The sequence below is a fragment of the Adiantum capillus-veneris genome, chromosome 27, assembly GCF_014529385.1.
Source record: "Adiantum capillus-veneris isolate H3 chromosome 27, ASM1452938v2, whole genome shotgun sequence".
Taxonomy (NCBI): Eukaryota; Viridiplantae; Streptophyta; class Polypodiopsida; order Polypodiales; family Pteridaceae; genus Adiantum; species Adiantum capillus-veneris.
In genome coordinates, this window is record NC_140957.1 from 112,003,682 (window position 1) to 112,025,380 (window position 21,699).

Here is a 21,699-nt window from a genome sequence, read left to right on the forward strand (position 1 = left end):
AACTTTCTCCTTGTGTGCAGGTTGGCTGAATGTCAAAGTGCGGTCTGACAGGTTTTTATCAATGATGAGTTGATCACCTCCCTCTATGCAAAGACTGTTGTAGGGATTGTGTACTAGGAGAAGGCAGAGGATCTTAGTTCCGGAAGGAGCTGAAGAGTCTAGACGCACAGGTCAAATTGTTGCTTTGGGTTGTGGATGTCATGGACCCTTGCATTGGCAAGGTTTACGACTCAATGGACTACATGATTGAGCGGCTTGCACATCTTGAGCCGGATGCAGAGCGATATGCAGAGATCCATGCGCTGTAGCTCGAGGTGGAATTCATATGCCTCTCCTTTACACGGGGCAACATTCATGGTGGATCTAGAGTTCCAAAGTGCAGGGCAGAGACAGATAAAGAAGTCATGAATCAATTTACAGAGATCTTAAACAAGATGTTTCTAAACAGAGATGGGTGACGCATTGTCAGGTATCAGTTGAGACAATACAGAGAGATGCTAGGGCGATTCGGCAATAGATGCTCAAATTGATTGTAAGAAGATAGGTTCAGTGCTAAGGACTATGGCTAAAATGGCCCTGAGCTTCAGAGAAGACTGGCGAACCGTATTCTCAGCTAGTGAGTTAGACTTTAGTACCTCATGCTTGGAGCAATTGTGGAGTACCTTTAGCCACATTGCTTTCAAGAAGAGGAATCGGAAAGGAGTAGAGAAGGCAAATGATCTCGTCTTTGTTAGCGCAAATTTGAAAATGCTTTGCAAGAGTACAAACTAAACAGACAGATCCTTTTACATAGTGGGAGATGGAGCAAAAGGCTCCTCAGGCAGGTGGAGATACAGAAGCACTGATACCAGGTACTTCCTCCATGACCGAGGTCGAGCCGCACCTAGAGCTTTATGATGAGGCATGGGAGGATGTGCATGATATACAACCGACCACTACGAATTGGGGCTAGTGGCTCTTGACTCTTGAGGATTTAGGACTTCCATTATATACCTTTTTGTATTGCGGCTTGCCCCCTTTGTAGCCTCTTTATGGTATATGTCACCTTTGATTTTTTGGTATTGTGGATTGCCTCCTTTGTAGTCTCTTTATGGTATATGTCACCTTTGCTTTTTTTGTAGCTCCTTGGCGGGCCTTGTTAGCCAAAATTAATCCGAAACTAAATTTTGCTCAATATTATGGTTCATCTTTCAAGTCTTGTCTCTTAACTTCTACTCTTGCAATTATTTGAGAGCTTTAATCTGCAATTGCATGTGTTATTGTGTATGGGCATTATGTATGTTGCATATGTACTATGACCGCGGTGCCGCACATCACAATCAAGTTAAATGGTCTTCGAATCGTGTTTTTTGTGAATATTAGAGTCAAAGGACTCTAATACTACTTGTATTCAAACACATAACGCTGCAGGGAGGCTTGTCGTCGTACCCGTTTCAGGTAACTCTGGCGGCACCGTTGATGTTTCCACATTCTAGATGACGCATTTGATGTTCCTAGGATGTTCTTAAGCTAAGGGTATGGTATGAGTGTACACATCACACTTGCTAAATACGACCAGACGAACACTGTTTATATGCACTAATTGGAGTACGTGGCCATCATGAATGCATTGCAAATTGGTCAAAAGTGAAAAGCTGATGCATAGCCACGCTTATGAACATAAGAGGAGTGATCCCACAAAATCTGGGATTTATGTGACTCCATCTGGCATTTTTCCCACCAAAAATGGCATTTTTGGGTCAAAAATGGCATTTTTGGGTCAAAAATGGACGAAAAAGATCCAAAATGGACACGTGTCGTGGGGAAGCAAGGGGGATGCTTGCTTATTGTTGCAAAAACTTGCAATTTTTCTCTCTTTCACATATCTACTTAGGATTTCTCTAGGGTGCAGCATTGCAATCGCGTCTCTCTTGCTACTTGTATTTGATGTTGTGAGGGTGTGAAGTAGGGTTTTCTTCCTTCAAGTTAGTGTGTGGGTTTGATTGTGGGTTTTCTTATATCTGTGCAAAATCAGCATTTTGGTGAAATGAGGGAGAAATCAAGGGTTAATTGCTTTGCAGAGGCGTGGCCACAAGTTTTGGTGGACTAGATTAGGGATTTGATCAAATTTTGTGTATGTGTTTGAGTGGAGCTTTAATGGTTTCTGATAAGTGTTTTTCTTTGTGTTTTTATCTTAATCCAATCATGATTTGTGTAAGCTTTTCTATTCTCTCAATCTCTCAATTGTTGAGTATAGTGAAGTGAAGGATTTGAATATTTCGTTTGTGTTTACTCACAATCTCTTGATTAGTGAGTTTAGTGAAGTAACCAAATTTAATTAACTAGGATGTGATTATGTTTATATTCTAGATTAACGAGTGTAGTAGTGAACTCTTCACGAGCTCTTACACCTGTAGTAAGTGTTGTGATAATCTCACATATTACACACGGTCTTATCTTTGGATTTGTGAGTGTTGCTGATTAACTTCACATCCTCTCACTTCCTCGAATTTTGTTAGTGTGCGTTTTATTTAACTCACGAACTCTCACAGCCAGAAGCATGGTGCTTTTCCAGCTGGACCGCATACTCTGACAACGTTTTGAGCCATCTGTGTGTGTGCGCACGTGTATATTGATACATATATATCTGTCATGGGTAATGCATGACTAATTTACTACACTCCTAAAGGACCATCCTCAAGGTCTAGACATACACATCAAGCTAGTCTACAGGAAGAGTGTATGTATGAGCTGCTGTGGATATGCATATGCCAACTTACTCTCTCTCTCTCTCTCTCTCTCTCTCTCTCTCTCTCTCTCTCTCTCTCTCTCTCTCTCTCCGTTTTTTCCCTTATACAATAGAAGGAACACTGGTCCTCTACAATTTACAACCGGAAGAACATGTCTTCCTCGATATTTCTTTGGTTCATATGTATGCTGAATGTGGATTGCCACCCATCATGCCCTCAAGGTCTATTGTAGAATAATATCCTGCTTGGTGATACGTTGGTCAACATACATGCTAAATGCGACGTCCTTCATCATTACTGCGTCCTATCGTGTGTCTCGAAGCAATGACAGAAACTCAGTTTGTAGAGCTTCATATGGATGTATGCTAACATGTCCATAAGTGTGTTGGAGGATTTGTGTGGAAGAGTATATTCATAGTCTTAAACCTGCAATGGTCACAAATAACAATAGTGAGGATGTCATAGTATTTTGTTTAGTTCTACGCATGATGAAGCTTATGGTAGTATTGTCTTGTGGTAGACTACCATGAGCTTATGACTGCACTTTTCTTTTTGAGCTTTTCTTAGATTCATCTAGGTATATATAAATATGCTCTGTTTGCTTTTAGCAGATGTGAAGTAAAGGTCTATTTCAGATGCCATCACCTATGCTTGCGGCCTATGGCATTATGCAAGTCATTAACATGGCCAAGAGAATTCATGATGAGAGTGCGAGTCACGGGTTGTCTAGCTTGGCAATGTTTTGGTCAACATGCATGCCAAATGCGGCATGGTCACAAAAGCATAAAATGTCATCACTTGGTAGTGCATAGATTGCACGATATGCCCACATAGCTTTTTTTAGTGAATGCAAAGTGAGTTTTCTCGCCAGATGAAGCCTCCTGGAATGTGTTGATGGGAGGATGTACCCAAAGCTAGTCAAACAAGCTCTATTATTGTTTTTGTTGGATGCAACAAGAGGGAACCTCCCCAATTGAATATGAGATTTGCTAGTCACGGGCTGATGCAAAAATGTCTTCCTTGATGATACTTTGGTTGGCTGATGCAAAAGTATGTCTTGCTTAGTGGTGCTTTGGTCGACATGTATGCCACAGGAGAAAATTCATGGGAGATTTTCTAGCTATGGCGGTATTACCTCTTGCAGCATGTGTGTGCGGGCAACATATTGGCTAATTGAATTTTTGAAATTTTATCTACAAGATCTATCTATATCACATATCACAAGAAGTTTTTGACATATTCCCACTACAGTACTTGCAATGAGGGATCACCTATTAGGTTGGGGTGTAACTACATTACTTGCTATGAAAATGCATGCATTATCACCCGATTTGGAAGGAAACCTTTGTAATATATACGCAAAAGCATTAATGCAGACCCCTAGTAGATTTTCAATAGGAATTGGATGGCATAAACCTTGGAGGTAATTTGTTCACGTGAAGATTTTGGCAAGATCAATCACATATATCACAAGAGGTTTTAACATTTCCACTACAGTTTTCACAATGAGATTTTGTATTGACGGACCACCTATTTATGGCCCCCCAATCTCAGAAAAATAAAAATCCTTTCAAAACATCTTACGTGCATAAGTTAAGGGTGAATTCAGGAAATGAAAAGACCCAAGAAAGTGGAAAGTCAAGACTTTTCATGTCCTTATTGACAGGGGGGTCAAATGCACATTGCTACATTTGTTTTTTTTCTAATGAACTCCCGTACATGTGCTAGAAGCGGATGTAATCACAAGGTAGAAGGCCATCCAATGCCATTGTAGAGTCCCATAGTATCCAAATCGGTTATATTATAACAAAAATTAGTTTTTTGGTAATACTTTGCAATGGAGATAAGTCGCCTGCCATACTCTTTTCAAAAAAATTGGAGCATTTAATTCATGTGCTAGCATCACCGCCACTTGCCAATCAAGCGCTATAGTAGAAGACCTAAAGTAGATAAGTAACGCGCTATACTCTTTTTAAAAACATTGGAGCATTTACTTCATGCGCTAGCATCACCACCAACCACCAATCAAGTGCTAAAGTAGAAGGCCTTCTAAAGTTTGGAGGGTGGTCGAATCACTGTCTACAATTTTTGCTTAAACTCCGCTGCACACAAAGGAAGAAGCGATCTCTTTTGATATGGGACCCTATACACTTTATTAGAGGGTCTTCCAAAGGAGCCTTTAGCAGGCATATGAGACCTCGCTCTTATTACCATATACATGTGGTACTGATGTGTGTGAACACACTAGGACCTTCGGGGGGTTCACCATGGAAAACTTATCGCACCACGTAAGTGCAAGGGAGGGGGGTTTTTTACAAGTTACATAAGCGTATAAGTTAGAGGAGGCCCCCAATAATTTATCTCCCAAGTTTAAAAGTAAGGGAGGAGGTATCATATCTATGGGGGCAGAAGTGGAAAAAGGTGAAAATGAGAGGAAGTTTTTGTGTTTCAAAATTATGGCTTCCCAAAAGAGTTTGCCCTTGAACTTGAGAGACAATAGCTACAAAGATACATGCAAGAACTAACACTACTTTGTTTTGTGATTATAGTTCATTTGTTGAGGGATGAAAGTTGTAAAGAGTTTGTATAGATGCAAATTTACACGAAGAACCTAACACAACTTTATAACCATGTTTTTTGAATAATTTAAATGGGTAAAAAATCGGCCAAGTAGCTAGAGTGTAGGTTGAACAGGCACATAGTTTGAAACTCAAACTAAGACACATTGATGGTACATCTAGTTATTAACAGAAGTGGTTCCTTAGTACAATGCCATTCTCTATGCTACACGTTGTTTGACTAGTTTTACTCAGTTAGATCATTTGAAACCTAAATTTTATATGTAAGATAGGGGTATGATAGTTTTCTACATTGATTGTCGTATAAGCATAGAAAGGGGGGTTCACATTCCCTAATATGAGTCGTATATAGGGGTTTTATCAAAGTTGTCCGTTTGCAGGTGGCGTCTCATTTTGTATATAGAGTAAATCCCCCGAGCTAGGACCATCGGGGCATTTTTTTCCTCTTTAGGAGGTTTTTTCTCCTGTGCATTGTATATACGTCCATCACTCTAGGGCTATCTATCTTTCCATTGCACACTAAGTAACACACTCTCTATTGTGTACCTTGAGTTTCCTTCGTCTTCTCCAAGCTGTGTGCGTTTCCTTGCAACCCTAATTTCAACAATTGGTATAAAAGCAGGTTACGTCCTCCCAGGCTCACTCGCGAGCAGCTCCAGCACACGCGTGCTCACTTTCTCCAAGTTTTGTGAGCTTTGGCGAGCGCTCGCAGGTCGACAAAAATTTTTGGGAAGCTCGTAGAGCTCAGATTTCTGATTCGGGCTCATTTCGGTCTTCATTTTCACTACAAGCAGTACTGCACAAGATATTTTGTCATTTTGTGCAGAATTTGTGAGTGCCGTTTTTTGCATAACAGGTGCCTTACAGTCTTCTACGGTTTGTGCTATATAGCACGTGTTGTTCCCACTTCGGTTCTCCTCTTTTCGGGCAGTTCTCACATTAGGTACAACATTTACCATGGCTGACAACAACACAGATGTGTTCAAGATGTTTGCTGCCAAGGACATGTTGGATGGGGACAATTATCCTTTGTGGGCTTATATGATGCAACATGTTCTTGTGCCAAAGGGCGTCTTGAATATTGTGCAGGGCATTGATGTAGGCGATGTTGAGGATGTTGCAGGTCTTGCTCCTATTAAAGTTGTTTTACCTATGGCAGAACAAGCTCGTTGGGATATAAAGGATGCGCAGGCTTATACATTGATTGCGTTGTCTATGAAGCGCACCATTGTTCCTCACATTCGTTCAGCAAAATCTGCAAAACAGGCTTGGGATATTTTGGCTGATCTTTAAGCAAGTCGCAATGAGACTAAAGTTGCTTTGCTGTGTAAAGAGCTGGAATCGAAGATTATACATGAGGAAGATGATATGGACACTTTCCTTGCTGGTGTCAAGGATATCAATAAGCAACTTATTTATGCAGGTGAAGTCCTTTCAGACAGTTCCCTTGTGCAGATTGTTCTTGATGCCTTACCAAAGTCTTACCAGACTTTTGCTAGTACTTGGAGACTTATGACTCAAGGAAATCCTGAAGTTGTCAAGTTTGATGCATTATGCACATTGTTGTTGCAAGAGTCACTTTCCACAAAAAAAAGGACTAGACATCGTGCAATTGAACATGCTTTTATTGCTTCTCAAAGAAAGGGTGGTAACAGCAATGCAACCACTTCTTATGGTTTTGCTGCGAGTGGCAAAACTTATGTTTCCAATGCTTCTGTTGGCAGCACTTCGTCTGGCAATTCTGGTGATAAGGGAAAAAAGAAGATGCGTTGCTATTATTGTAAAGCTAATGATCACTTGATCAAGCAGTGTCCTAAGTTAAAGGCCAAAGAGGCTAAGAAGAAAGAGGGTGGTTCCATTGCAAATGCTGGTTCCACTATAAATGCAACCATTGTTGAGTCTTCTGTGAAAGGAGACTGTGATGCTGATGTTGATGCAGAATGGGATTTTAGTGCAGAGTGCACTTACAATCCTGCTGTCCATGATGTATGCATGTCAGTTTCTGCAGATTCACTTGTGTGGTATTTTGATAGTGGTGCTATAAAGCACATTACCTGACATCGTGAATTATTCACCTCTCTTGAGTCGATCCCTCATGGGAATTCAGTCACTTTTGCCAACAATGCCTCTTATCCCGTTCATGGAGTTGGAAAGATTGTGCTTACTGCTGCAAATGGTAGTTCTTTCACACTTGTTGATGCACTTTATGTACCTGGGATCACGAAGAATCTTTTGTCTGTATCTGCACTTGATAGACTTGGACTTGTGGTCAAATTTGTGGATGACAGATGTATAGTTCATGGTCTCAATTTTGGTGATGAAATTGTTGCATTTGGGCTTTTATGCCGTGGGCTGTATAAGCTCACTTTGTATGACAAGTGTGGACAATTTTTTACAAATGCAGTTGCAGATTCAAGGGCTATTTCAGATGCAAAACTTTGGCATGCATGTTTTGTTTATCTGAATTTTGCTAATTTGTTGCGTTTGCAGAAATTTGATATGGTTGCTTCTTTGCTGCCTCTTGAAGCACCGATCAAACATGTTTGTGAAGGATGTATTTTGACTAAGATGCAGCGTTTCGAAGTTTCCAAAGGATGGTTCAATTAGGGCCACATGCAGTTGCAGCTTGTGCATAGTGATGTTTGTGGGCCCATGCAAACTCCGTCCTTGGGCAATTACCTTTACTTCGTGTCTTTCAATGATGATTACTCCAGGCAATGCATGGGTATTTCCGCTTAAAGCGAAGTCCGAAGTTTTTATGTGCTTCAAACAATTTTTGGCTATGGCTGAAAATGTCTCGAAATGTACTATGGGCACCCTCCGTTCCGATCGAGGGGGGGAGTATATGTCTCATGAATTTAATGCATTTCTGGCTAGTCGTGGGATAAAACACCAATGTACAGTGCCTTATACACCTCAGAAAAATGGTGTTGCTAAGAGGAAAAACAGGTCACTTACGAAAATGGCACGATGTATGGCCAAAAGTCAAGCTTTGCCGCATTCTTTTTGGCTTCATGCCATCATGTGTGCCACTTATGTACTAACCAGGTGTCCTACGAAAGCTTTGCAGTTTATTACTCCATATGAAGCATGACATGATAGAAAGCCTTCTATTGAGCACATGCGTGTTTTTGGCTGTTTTACATTTGCTTTGGTGCCACGAACACAGCGCAGAAAATTGGATGATAATGTTGTCAAATGTACTTTTGTTGGTTATAGTGCTGAAAGCAAAGGTTACAGGTTGTATCATCCACAAACAAAGTGTATTCTGATTTCATGGGATGTAGTGTTTGTGGAAGATTTTGTTCAACCCTTGCTGTCATGTACTAAAGATAGTAATGTAAGCTCACAGGACATTTATGACACTTTGTTGCCTCTTTTCAGTGGTGGAATTACGAATGTAAATTCCAATGAGGCAAATGTACAACCTATGGGGGTTTCAAAAAGTGTTACAGATCATCCTATCATTGATGCAGATGTACATGATGTACTTGATGAGGAAAGGGCTGAAAATGAGCTGGCTAGAGGTATGCCAAAATGGTTGGTACATACATTGCGTGACGGTAAATTGGATGCGTCTTTGTCTAGTCGTACTCGTTCGGGCTCTCGCCATGCATCTTATGCATCAGATTGTTATGCTTTGGCTGTGTCTAGATTACATGATGTTGAGGAACCTCTGTCTTTTGATGAAGCACAGAATTCAGAAAATTGGATGGCTGCCATGCAATCAAAATATAATGCACTTATTGAAAATGACACATGGACTTTATGTGATTTGCCTCTTGGCAAAAAGGCCATTGGTATGAAGTAGGTTTACAAGTTGAAACGCAAGCCAGATGATGAGATCGATCACCATAAGGCTCGACTTGTTGCAAAGGGTTATGCACAACAAAAAGACATAGATTATGAAGAGACTTTTGCTTCCACTTGTCGTATGACTACTGTGCGTTTTTTATGTGCACTGGCACCTCATTTTGGTTAGGATGTACATCAATCAGAAATTGTTATTGCTTTCTTGAATGGTGACATACTTGAGGAAGTTTATGTAACGCAGCCCCGCGGTTTTGTCAAGAAAGGACAAGAGGACAAAGTGTGCAGATGTAAGAAGGCTTTGTATGGGTTGAAGCAATCTCCTCGTGCTTGGTATGAGAAAGCTGACACTCATTTGGTCAAACGAGGCTTTCATAACAGTCCAACAAAAAGCACATTGTATGTCAAGCGTGAGGGCGATGTACTTCTCATTGTTGTTCTTTATGTGGACGATTTGTTGATCACTGGTCCCAATGAGGCACATCTTGCTAAATTAAAGGCTGATTTGAATGCTACTTTCAAGATGAAAGATTTGGAAATGTTGCATCATTATTTGGGTATACAGTTTAAGCAGTGTGATGGTGGTATTGCCTTGTGTCAAAAAAGTTACATAGAGACATTGCTATGTAAGTTTGGACTTGAGACTTGTAAACCTATTGCCACTCCTATGGAAATAGGTTTGAAATTGAGTCTTCATGATGCTGGTGATCCTAAAGATGTCACTCTTTATCAAACTAATGTTGGATGCCTTATTTATGTATGCAACATGGGGCCGGATATTCAGTTTGCAGTCTCACAGGTCATTTGATTTATGCATAGCCTAGGGTCTAAGCATTAGCAGGTTGTCAAGAGGATTTTCCGCTACCTTAGTGGCACTTTACATCTTGGCTTGTTTTATCCCAAGGGGAGATCATTGCTGCCAGACTTACATGCTTTTTCGGACTCAGATTGGGCTGGTTGTTTTGACATGCAAGTGTGTCCACAAGTGGTTTTTGTTTCATGCTTGGCAGTTCATGTATATCATGGTTGAGCAAGAAATGTAATTCTTATGCTTTGTATAGAATTGTCATGAAGCAAGCAAGAGAATAAGAGCACTGAACATAGTTTCCCTGCCCTTGGCACCACCCTTTTAAACTTGAACGTAGCAATCTACTGTGGCCACTTCTAGTTGTGAGGGTGAGTACAGGGTAGTCTTCACAACTACAGGTGAGTGTATATGTCTCAGACGTCTTATGGATGATTTGGGTGTTGGACAAGACACTGCCAACACTATCTACACTGATAGTCAGAGTGCATTGGCAGTTGAAGGGAACCCAGTTTTTCATGCTCGCACAAAGCACATTGAGGTGCATTACCACTATGTCAGGGAGAGGCTCTCAGCAGGAGAGATCAGCTTGGCTTATGTGCCAACACAGGACAACCTTATAGATCTTTTCACAAAGGCATTGTCTCGTGAGAAGTTCGAAGCTTTCCGTGAAGCTTTGGTCTTACTCCTCTTTGTGGACTGATCATGTCCTCAGGGCATGGCACTTCCCTTTACTCATGTGCCCGATCTCGTTCACCGCATCACTCCAGGGGGGATTTGTTACCATATACATGTGGTAGTGATGTGTGTGAACACACTAGGACCGTCGGGGCATTTTTTCCCTCTTTAGGAAGGTTTTTTCCCCCGTGCATTGTATATATGCCCATCACTCTAGGGCTATCTATCTTTCCATTGCACACTACACTCTCTATTGTGTGCCTTGAGCTTCCTTCGTCTTCCCAAGCTGTGTGCGTTTCCTTGCAACCCTAATTCCAATAGCTTTTACTAGCAATCTCATCATGAAATCTCTCACATTGGCCAACATCTTGCAGTATAATGACATTGGTCTTCAAGACACGGTGGTTGCATCTGGGGTAAAAGGAGAGAAAGAGAGAGAAGAAGAGAGCGCCAACTACATATTGACCAAAGCATCATAAAGCAAGATATTGTCATCTACGACAACTTTTGACTACCAATCTTATCACAAATTCTTTAACCTATGTCAATATCGTTTCCAATGTCACATACATGCTTGCGCTCTATTGAGAGAGAGAGAGAGAGAGAGAGAGAGAGAGAGAGAGAGAGAGAGAGAGAGAGAGAGAGAGAGAGAGAGAGAGAGAGAGAGAGAGAGAGGTGTTCCAAAAATCATACATAAATCGTATGTTTGGGAAATCAGTATTCCCAAACATACACAAATCCCTATAAGATAAGTAGAGGGGCCAATAAGTAACCATGAACTAGGATGGATCAACCCCTAATAAAAAGGGTAGTTGTGAGCTAATAGTAAGACACTCACGAAAAATAATTAACTTAGCCATGATGTGTCGCTTGTGGATTTGTTAGATTATTAGTTCAGGGGCTCACGTGAATCTCTACTCCCCCTAGGTATGCCTACTCATTGGCCTTGTTACATAGGAAAAATCCACAATGCTTGAGTTTCATGCACTCCATCACCAATGCCACTATTTTTGCTACAGGATGTTACCCCATAACCTTTCTCACACCCTTCAGTGCTTAGATTGGTGAAACACGTGCATTGTATGAGATCGACGATGTTAGCCATGTCTCTACGGGCCCCTCTATGCTAACCGGAAACTTTGGAAATGTGATTGTATTTTTTGCATAGTCAAAACTATTTTCCTCTAATTGCAATTGGATTCTTTCCTTCTGCCTTTGGTCTCTCAACCAACTTGCTCTTCTAATCAGCTCAAAGATGAATTGAGACACACTTTTTCAAAACATTGTTTGTATGTGATTTTTGGACCCATTTTGGATGTAGAAATTTCATTGCATTCACTTCATTGCATCTATAGAGAAGCCTTAAGTTCACATATGCAATTATTATCTTCCAATTTTTCTGCTATGAGACACTTTCACACACATAGAGAGAGAGAGAGAGAGAGAGAGAGAGAGAGAGAGAGAGAGAGAGAGAGAGAGAGAGAGAGAGAGAGAGAGAGAGAGAGAGAGAGAGAGAGAGAGAGAGAGAGAGAGAGAGAGAGAGAGAGAGAGAGCTTTGAAGCAGAGAGTTGGACCTTGCTAGATTCACCACACTGAATTCAGCAAGGTAAAAATTCTTTTCAAAATTGAAAAAGCTTGAAGACGGTACCCTTCAACATTGGAGGTATATATTGTGACTTAGTCATTACGACCCCACATTGAAGGCAAAAATACCAAGGGGGAAGGGCTTGTTTTCTCTAAATTATAAAAAGTGGTGAAAAGAGTGTGCCATTGGGTCCTCATGTGTGTGTGTGTGTGTGTGTTTGGCCACTTGCATTCACACACATTTTTGCATCCCTTGTAGCATATTCTAAATCTTGTATGGCCTATTTTTTTAAACACAATTCTTACACATTGTTTGTTTATTTGACGACATTGAAACAACAGCAATAGCCTGATAGTGGACTATTCTGATTACAACCTATCTAGCTACATGCACATTTCCTTGCTAGTATTGACATAACATGCAAACTTCACAACCTTGATACTTTGAACCTCTTGTAATTCATATATGTCAATAATGCACTTTGTACTATCTGTAGAAAATACTACACTAGCAAAATTGAAAAGATGGTCTACAACCCACTTACAGAATACTCGCAACAAAAGAAAACATGCCATCCTACATACTATGAGCAAACAAAAGAGGCAATTAAAACCAAGTGTAAGCTCTTGGTTCATCATCGACAAATGACTTAGAGAAAGGCACACACTTTGCTCAAGGATGAGTACCGGATTTACCATTTGTCAAAGATGCGGTGTTTCCTTCTTTTTGAAAGCACGTGAACGAACTTCATTCACAAGCACAAATCGTGTTCGCTTTGCATACACAACACTACTCAATGGTACAAACACAATACAAGCATAGATAAACTGGTCAACCTGTTAGAGTTGCACGAGTTAATTAAGAGAAAAGTATGTGGTTGTTGTGCAACTAGATCATTTACAATGTTATCCTAACCTCCAACTATCTATACACACAACGTCTTAGCATCATCTATGTATCTATTATTGTTATAGACACTACTAACTTTGTTACAAGATGAAGGTTGTTATTTGGACAACCCCTTCATATGTTGGTCCAAAGAACTGCAACGTCCTCAATGTGTTTTAACTTGGTGTCCTCCTCAATTGTAGACATTCTGGCCTATAACATCAACAATACCAAATCATGAAAAAGTACAAGATGGTTGCAAGGAAGCCTTAGAGAGTCTTGTCTATATGCATCCTATCACCAAAAGTAATCACATATATCATTGAGACACTCTGAAAGTGTCCATTCACATTGATGGATGAAGAAGTTGAGATGGGATTGTTACAAAATCTACACGAGACATCAAGAAGGCATGCATTCTCTATTGCTGACAAACACGAGTTTTTCTCCACAAAATTGCATAATACATCTCTTGTTCTTGATTGCAATGCTACCTTCCGGTTGAACGAACTCCCTACAAACATCTCCCAGGTTAATGATATAACTATTGAGTCTTCTTTTCATTCCGATTCCCCTTAGGACATGACAAATACCAAGGAGAATTTGTTTTGGTAACTATATTAAGATGAGGATCGAGAGCCATCTTTTTGTATACACTTTGTACATGCCATATATGTTGATGATGTACTGAATGAAGCAAGACATTAAGATTGCTAACATCATCAACAAAAGAATGTTGCAATGGGACATAGATGCTAATAAGATAGCCAAGAAAATGGCTACTAAACAAATGCAATATGCAACAATATATGCTACAATGAGCTCCCAGAGTTGTTCTTAACTTTCATAACAGATGAAACCACAGAAACCAGATGGTTTTGAGATATAGATGATTGAGAAAATCACATAACATTTCAACCCAGTCTTCACTTGGAAAGACTGCCTTGTTGAATGTGCCATGATGTTCCACAATCCACTACATACTTTCATGAAGAGATACATCATCCAAGGTCAAGAGATATTGGGTCGCGTTTAGCACCATCTCATCATGTACTTGCATATACCATTAAGTTCATGGTGATCTTGAAGCTTCTCAAATAATTCAAGGAAACTAAAATTAAGGCATACGAGTTGGCATCCATATGTTCCACAATTTTTCTAGCATAGTCACTATGGCATGTGGGTTGGGTTTAACCGTTTAGCATGTTTTACTTGGTTTGTTATCCATGACACTGTATCAATGCTTTCTTTTGAGCAGGAGTGTATCTTATCATAGCTCATACTAGTTATAATATTATCATTTATATGATAAAGGCTTTATATTCTCTTGAAATGGTTCAGGTGTAAGGCCGCATTGCAAATATAAAAATTGGACAACAACTTTCCTTTGTAGATTCAATTCAATTTTCATGCACATTAGCTATAACTTTTGAAGATCTATCTCTAGCTTTTTGCAATGGTTGTCTTAGTGTCAAGTAGTATATGCTATACATGAGGATTAGTTGCTTTCTTATATTGTGATTCAAGGTTGTTGGATTTTCCACTTCCCAATACTGTTGAGGATGATATACTCGCGGAGCCTGTCGATGCTCCAAAAATTGTGGATGATTTTGAGTTTGAAGAAGTTGACAGTCAAGATACAAAGATAGAGATGTCAACAAGCTCAAATTGAGGTGATTTATTGAGCAATATAATGTATGAATGCATACCATATACAAATAATGTAGTAGTTGTTTTGTGGAGTAGTTTGGGTTTCCATTTTAAAGAGACTAATGAGATCCATGAAGGAATTTGGCATGCACATTGCAAGGTAATAAACCAGAGCACTTCTCACTCCTCTAATGAAGCAGTTTTCAAGGAGGAGACTTGTTTGACATTTTTGTTTGAATCTCTAGACTATGCAGCAAATGGTGTTCTTAGCAGTAACAATTACGATGCATTTAAGAGAGTCAGTACCTGAAACTATTTGGTGGCATTGCTCATGTTGATCATGCAACCATGGCTTTAGCTATGAGTGAAGGAGTAAGAGCAGAAGTGCGACGCGAACGAGAGTGCGAGAAGAAGAGCACGACGATATGGTGAACTCGTTCTACTGTAATGTGTAGAGCATAGTGAGTTCTTATTAGGTTTTTACAAAAAGAATATGTGTACATACCTGGCGGCCCGCCCACTTACCTGGGCGACCACATTGGGCTTTATACCCCAACAACCTCCCACTTAAAGTCCAATGTGGTACTTTAAGTGTGAGAGAAGCTACTATACAAGCTAATATACAAGAGATGTAGAGAAGTGGTGTACTACCCTACACCTAACTGCTTGCAAAAATGCGCAAAGATCTCTGAGGGAAGTCCTTTTGTAAGTAGATCAGCAGGATTTTCTGTGGTGTGAACTTTGACAAGCTGAAGTTGCTTATCCTCGAGCATTTCCCTGATGAAATGATACTTCACATCCACATGCTTTGTCTTTGAGTGATAAACTGTATTGCGAGCTAATTGTATAGCACTTTGACTATCACAATATAACACAGGCATCTCTTCTTTGATTCCCAAATCTGTTACTAGTCGATTAATCCAAATTGATTCTTTGCATGCCTCTGATACTGCAACATATTCAGCCTCTGTAGTAGACTGAGTAACACAATCTTGTAATCTAGAACGCCATGATACTGCTCCACCAGCCAATGTAAAGACATACCCTGACGTAGACCTTCGGTTGTCTAAGTCACCTGCATAATCTGAGTCTGTAAAACCCTTTACACTTAGGTCCTGACTCCCATAGCATATACACATACTCTTTGTAGCTCTCAGGTATCTCAATATTCCTTTCACTGCCTCCCAATGTTTCTTGCCTGGGTTTGACATGTATCGACTTACTACTCCCACTGCAAATGCAATGTCTGGGTGAGTAGCAATCATTGCATACATCAAACTACCCACTGCAGATGCATATGGAATCTTATCCATTTCAGCCTGTTCTTCCTCAGACACAAGACAATCTTGTTTGCTAAGTTTCACATATGGTGGCAATGGAACACTCAGTGCCTTTCCCTTCTCCATATTGAAACGTTGCAAAACCTTGTCAATATACTCTGTTTGAGATAACCAAATCAACTTCTTTGATCTATCTCTCTCAATGCGCATACCAAGTATATGACTTGCCTCACCCATGTCTTTCATGTCAAACGATTTTGCCATCTTTGACTTCAAAGCTGAAATTTCTTCCAAGTGCTTGCCAGCAATCAACATGTCATCCACATACAAAATAAGGATCAGCCAACTGCCATCCTTAGCCTTCTTTGTATATAGACAGTGATCGAATTCACTACGTTTGTAGCCTTGAGAAAGCATAAACTTGTGGAATTTATGGTACCTTGCCCTCGGTGATTGTTTTAAGCCATAAAGACTCTTTAACAACTGGCATACCCAATCTTCCTTGCCTTTCTCAACAAACCCTTCTGGCTGCTGCATGTAAATTTCCACATCTAAATCACCATGCAAGAACGCTGTCTTGACATCCATTTGGTGCAACACCAAATCTAATATGGCAACCAATGCAAGAAAGCATCTCAATGTAGTCATCTTGACCACCGGAGAGAAGATTTTATCAAAGTCAATGCCTTGTTCTTGCTTAAAGCCCTTGGCAACAAGCCTTGCTTTGTACTTTGGCTGACTATCATGAGTGGTGATCTTATACATGTAAACCCATTTACAAGGTAGAGCCTTTTTGCCCTGTGGTAATTTAACTAGCTTCGATGTCTTGTTTTTATGCAGAGCTGTCATCTTTGATTGCATGGCCAATTGCCAATTCCCGAAGTCCTTCATTTGCACTGCTTCCTTGTAACATGAAGGCTCATTGCAATCAGTCAACATGACATAGTTCATAGATGGAACAAACCTATCAGGAGGTCGCGTGACACGTCCAGATCTACACACAATATGTGGCTCAGGCTCAGCCACAACCTGTGGTTCCACTCTATCCTGTCCTTGCTCCTCTTGAGCCCTGACATTTTGTCTTGCACGTGCAGGTCCATCTTCTTGGAAGACAACTCTTCTAATCTCCTCAACCCTCTCAGGTTTAGAATGATATTTGGATTCATTAAAGTGAACATCATTGCTGCGGACAACCTTTCTGGATTCGGGATCCCAAAGTCTGTACCCCATCTCACCAGAATTACCATAGCCTAGAAAGATGCACTTTCTACTCTTTGGCTCAAGTTTGTTCCTAAATTCCTTTGGAACGTGAGTATATGCCTCACAGCCAAAGACTCTGAGATGTTTGTATGAGGGCATTTTGCCTGACCATACCATCTCTGGCACTGAATCCTTCTGCAAAACCTTGCTAGGAGATCTATTTACAAGATGAACAACTGTTGATACAGCTTCAACCCAAAATCCATTTGGCAGTTGTGCATTAGACAACATACTTCGACCTTCTCTTGTATGGTCCTATTCATCCTCTCAGCAACACCATTTTGAGGAGGATTGTAAGGAGCAGTAAGTTCAGGTTTTATACCTTTTGACTCACAAAAGTCCTGAAAGGCCTTTGCAACATACTCTCCACCATTGTCAGTGCGTAAGCATTTAAGCTTCTTGCCACTCTAATTCTCCACAAGTGTCACAAACGTTTTGAAAACACTAAACGCTTCATCCTTGTGCTTGAGAAAGTAAACCCATACTTTCCTCGAGTAATCATCTATTAATGTCATAAAGTAAGAAGCTCCCCCTAGAGATAGGTTAGGCATAGGTCCACACAAATCACTATGAACAAGTGCCAACTGTGTATCTCTTCTACTGCTTCTATGCTTATGTGGCTATTGTGTTTGCTTACCATACAGACGATGTTCACAGAATTCAAAATCATTAAATGAAAAGCCAGGCAAATAACCAGAACGAGACAAGATTTCCATTCCCTTCTTGGACATATGTCCTAACCGGCTATGCCACAAAGAAACGTTTGACTGCTCGGTTACATTGATTACATTTTTAGAGACATTTGATACATAAATCATGTAAAGTCCTCCAGACTTTACTCCATGTGCTACTGTCATAGAACCCTTGGATATCTTCCACATGTTCTGTCCAAAAGTGGTGACGTAGCCAGCATCATCAAGTAAACCTGTGCTGGTCAAGCTCTTTGTAATTGCGGGAACATGTCTCACATTCTTCAGCGTGAAAGAAGAGCCATTCTGAAACTTCAATTGAACATCTCCAACACCTAAGATCTCACATGTCTGCCCATTGCCTAGCCGAACATGATCTTTAGTGGTCACATAATAGGTAAACCACTCCTTGTTTGGAGACACATGAAGTGATGCCCCTGAGTCTATAATCCAGTCACTCAGTGCATTTCCATCAGATGCTGTAAGAAGAGCTGAGTCCATTGTATTCTTCAAGAAGTAGATGTCTCCTGACACTAGACTGTCATCCTCTGCAACAGTGTTTGTCACATTTATTTCTTGAATCTTCACCGAGGACTTGTTCTTCTCACCATGGTCTTCAACTTTCTCTTTGCCTTTTTTTGCTTTCCATTCTCTGCAGTCTCTTTTCATGTGACCCTTCTTGCCACAATGGTAGCATTCTATGTCACTCTTGCCTTTAGCACAACGGGACTTGCTACGAGACTGATTCCTCTTTCCACTTTTGTACTTTTCTTTGGTCCTTCCCCTGACAACTAAGGCTGTTCCTTTGCCTTTGTCCATTGTCTTTCTATTGGTTTCTTCAGTAAGCAGACTTCCTTCTACACCTGCTATGTTCAAACCATCTGGAGGTGCAGAATTACTCAAAGCTGTGCGAAAAGTGTCCCAACTTTCCGGCAATGTGATCAACAGGAACATAGCTCTAACAGGTTCATCAAACTTGACACCTTGAGCTGACAACTGACTGTAGATTGTGTTGAATTCATTCAGATGATTGGACATAGGTGTCCCTTCTTTCATCTTCAAGTCAACAAGCTTCTTAAGCCAGTATACCTGTGAAGCTGCACTCTGCTTCTCATAAAGATCACTCAGCTTTAACCAGGCTTGATAAGCCGACATCTCGTCTGCTACATTGAAGTAAACGCTTTCTGCCAAAGTCAGCATAATGGTAGAAAGTGCCAATTCATCCATTTCGCTCCATTCATCTTCGTCCATATCTTCTGGTTTTATCCCCTTGAGCTTTATAGGTTTTATCTGCTTCTTTTGTACCAACACGTGCCAAATCTGCTTCTTTCACAATGGGAAATTGGTTCCATCCAGCTTCTTGATATTGTAAAGAGCAGTGTCCTGTGATCCAGCCATAGCTACGCTTCACAGTGGTTTACTTTCCTGGGAAAAAATCGGCAGAGTTTCCCCTGTAAACTGACCTCTGAACCAATATCAACCTGTCAAATGAGCCAAGAAAGCTTCAGATTCTGCAAAAAATTTGGCAGAGTCTCCTTTGTAAAATGGCTCTGGTGTACTAAAAACAGACCAAAAAACAGCTCAAAAAACATTGTCTCTCTGACATTGTAAGCTGTGGGTAAACCTGTCCTGCACCTGTACTGTCTCTGACTGTCCTGTCACTGTCCTGTAAGCATAGACTGTGACAATGCCTCAACGGCAGTAAAGCAAAGATGCAATCCCAACTGTCTAACTCACAGTCAATACATCCTAGCTGCCTATCTAAGGGTGCTCGAGGGATCGCTCCAAGACCTGTATCACTGAAAGGATCTCAACATTGGAGAATCCCCCAGCTCAATAAAACCTCACTCGACCGTCAACAAAGGCTGCAGTAAATATGACAGTACATAGACTTCCCACAAAGTCATACATCCACAAATTTCCCACTGTATGCTGTAACCGCTGCGGCGGTTGTTTGCTGCGTGACTCACAGCTAGCAAACCCTCAACAGACATACATCATCTCTGACAATACATCCCATGTGGAAGTACCTGCAATGTCAGGATGAAATCTGGAATATCAAGTAGCAAACACAAGCTACCTGATGAACTAGTGGATGTCGCCTACAGTCTGTGTGTAGATGCGCCCGTGTCGTATGTGACACGCCTCCAAGAACTGTGAGCCGTCCTTCGATGTGTAGACAGCCACAAATCAACACTCTGGGAGTGTCGATATCCTCAGCACCTGCAGTCGTAGGCCGAAAACCCCAAATTTGCAGAGTCAGATCTGTACCCGTCGAGACCACGTAGTCGAAAATGGCCTGCGCAGACCTTTGTCGAAGCCGAACGGTGGCCGAGATGACCTCAGAATGAAATTGTGAGAACACCGAGCCCCTCGAGCTCACCCACGAGATTTGGGGCCGTGTCTTCGCCAGTCGAATTTCACTCCAATCTGAGTTGGTGACTCTAGCCTCCTGCAATGCTGCCCCGAGCCTCGATCTGAGCGCTGATACCAGTTGAAGGAGTACGAGCGGAAGTGCGACGCGAAAGAGAGTGGGAGAAGAAGAGCATGACGATATGGTGAACTCGCTCTACTGTAATGTGTAGAGCATAGTGAGTTCTTATTAGGTGTTTACAAAAGAATATGTGTACATACCTGGCGGCCCGTCCACTTACCTGGGCGACCACATTGGGCTTTATACCCCAACAATGAGTGCAGTCTTGCTCATGTTTGAAGCTAATGCTCTACCAAATCAGTGGTAAAACATGGTAGCATTTATCTTTTGGTGTGCAACTTCTAGCTTTCCTTAATTTTCATCGTAGATGTATATCTTTTGGCCTGTGTATTCTCTACACTTTTCCTAGCACAATCACTAGGGCATGTGAGTTGTTGGCTTTCAAATGTCTAGCACATTCGACTTGTTTTATTTTTCCATGACATGGTATTCACGCTTTCTTTTGAGCATTGTTGTACCTTATTACAACTCATCCTAGTTTTAATGTTATCATTTTCTAGGTAAAGGCTTTACATTCTCTTGAAATGTTTTAGGATCTAAAGATGTATTATAGAGTGAAATATTGGACAACAACTTATATTTGTATATTTTATTCAATTTTCATGCACATTTATAATTTTTGAAAATCTATCTTTGGTTTTTTGCAATGGTTGTTTCAAGTGGCAAGTAGTGGATACTATATATGAGGGTTAGTTGCTTTCTTATATTGTGATTCATGGTTGTGATTTTTCCATTTCCAAAGTATTGTTGAAGATGAGATCCAAAAATTGTGAATGATTTTGAGTTTGAAGAAGTTGATAGTCAAGATATCAAAGGCAGAGACGTCAACAAGCCCAAATTCAGGTGACATGTCAAGCAATGTAAGGTATGAATGCATATGGCATACAAATCATGCAGTAGCTGTTTTATGGAATAGTTTGGTTTTCCTTTTTAAAGAGATTGATGATAGCCATGGAGGAATTTGGCATGTGTTGGGATCATGAACTTTGGTCTAGCCTGAAAATGAATGTGTGAGAACACCCTCATCTACATGGCATCGTAAGTGGCTTGGAGCATGTGGAGCATGGTTCAAAAGTGGCCCAAGTCATGGTACCACCCATGGGGAAGTTTTCTAGGCATAGTAAAGCCATTTTGGAGTAGTTTGACTCACTAAAAGTGCCCTACAAAGGTGGATCCGTAAATCTAAGGTCTCTTTTTAGTGTATGCATGTGGCAAGTGGAGATGCCTCTTTTGTGCTATATAAGCATCTTTT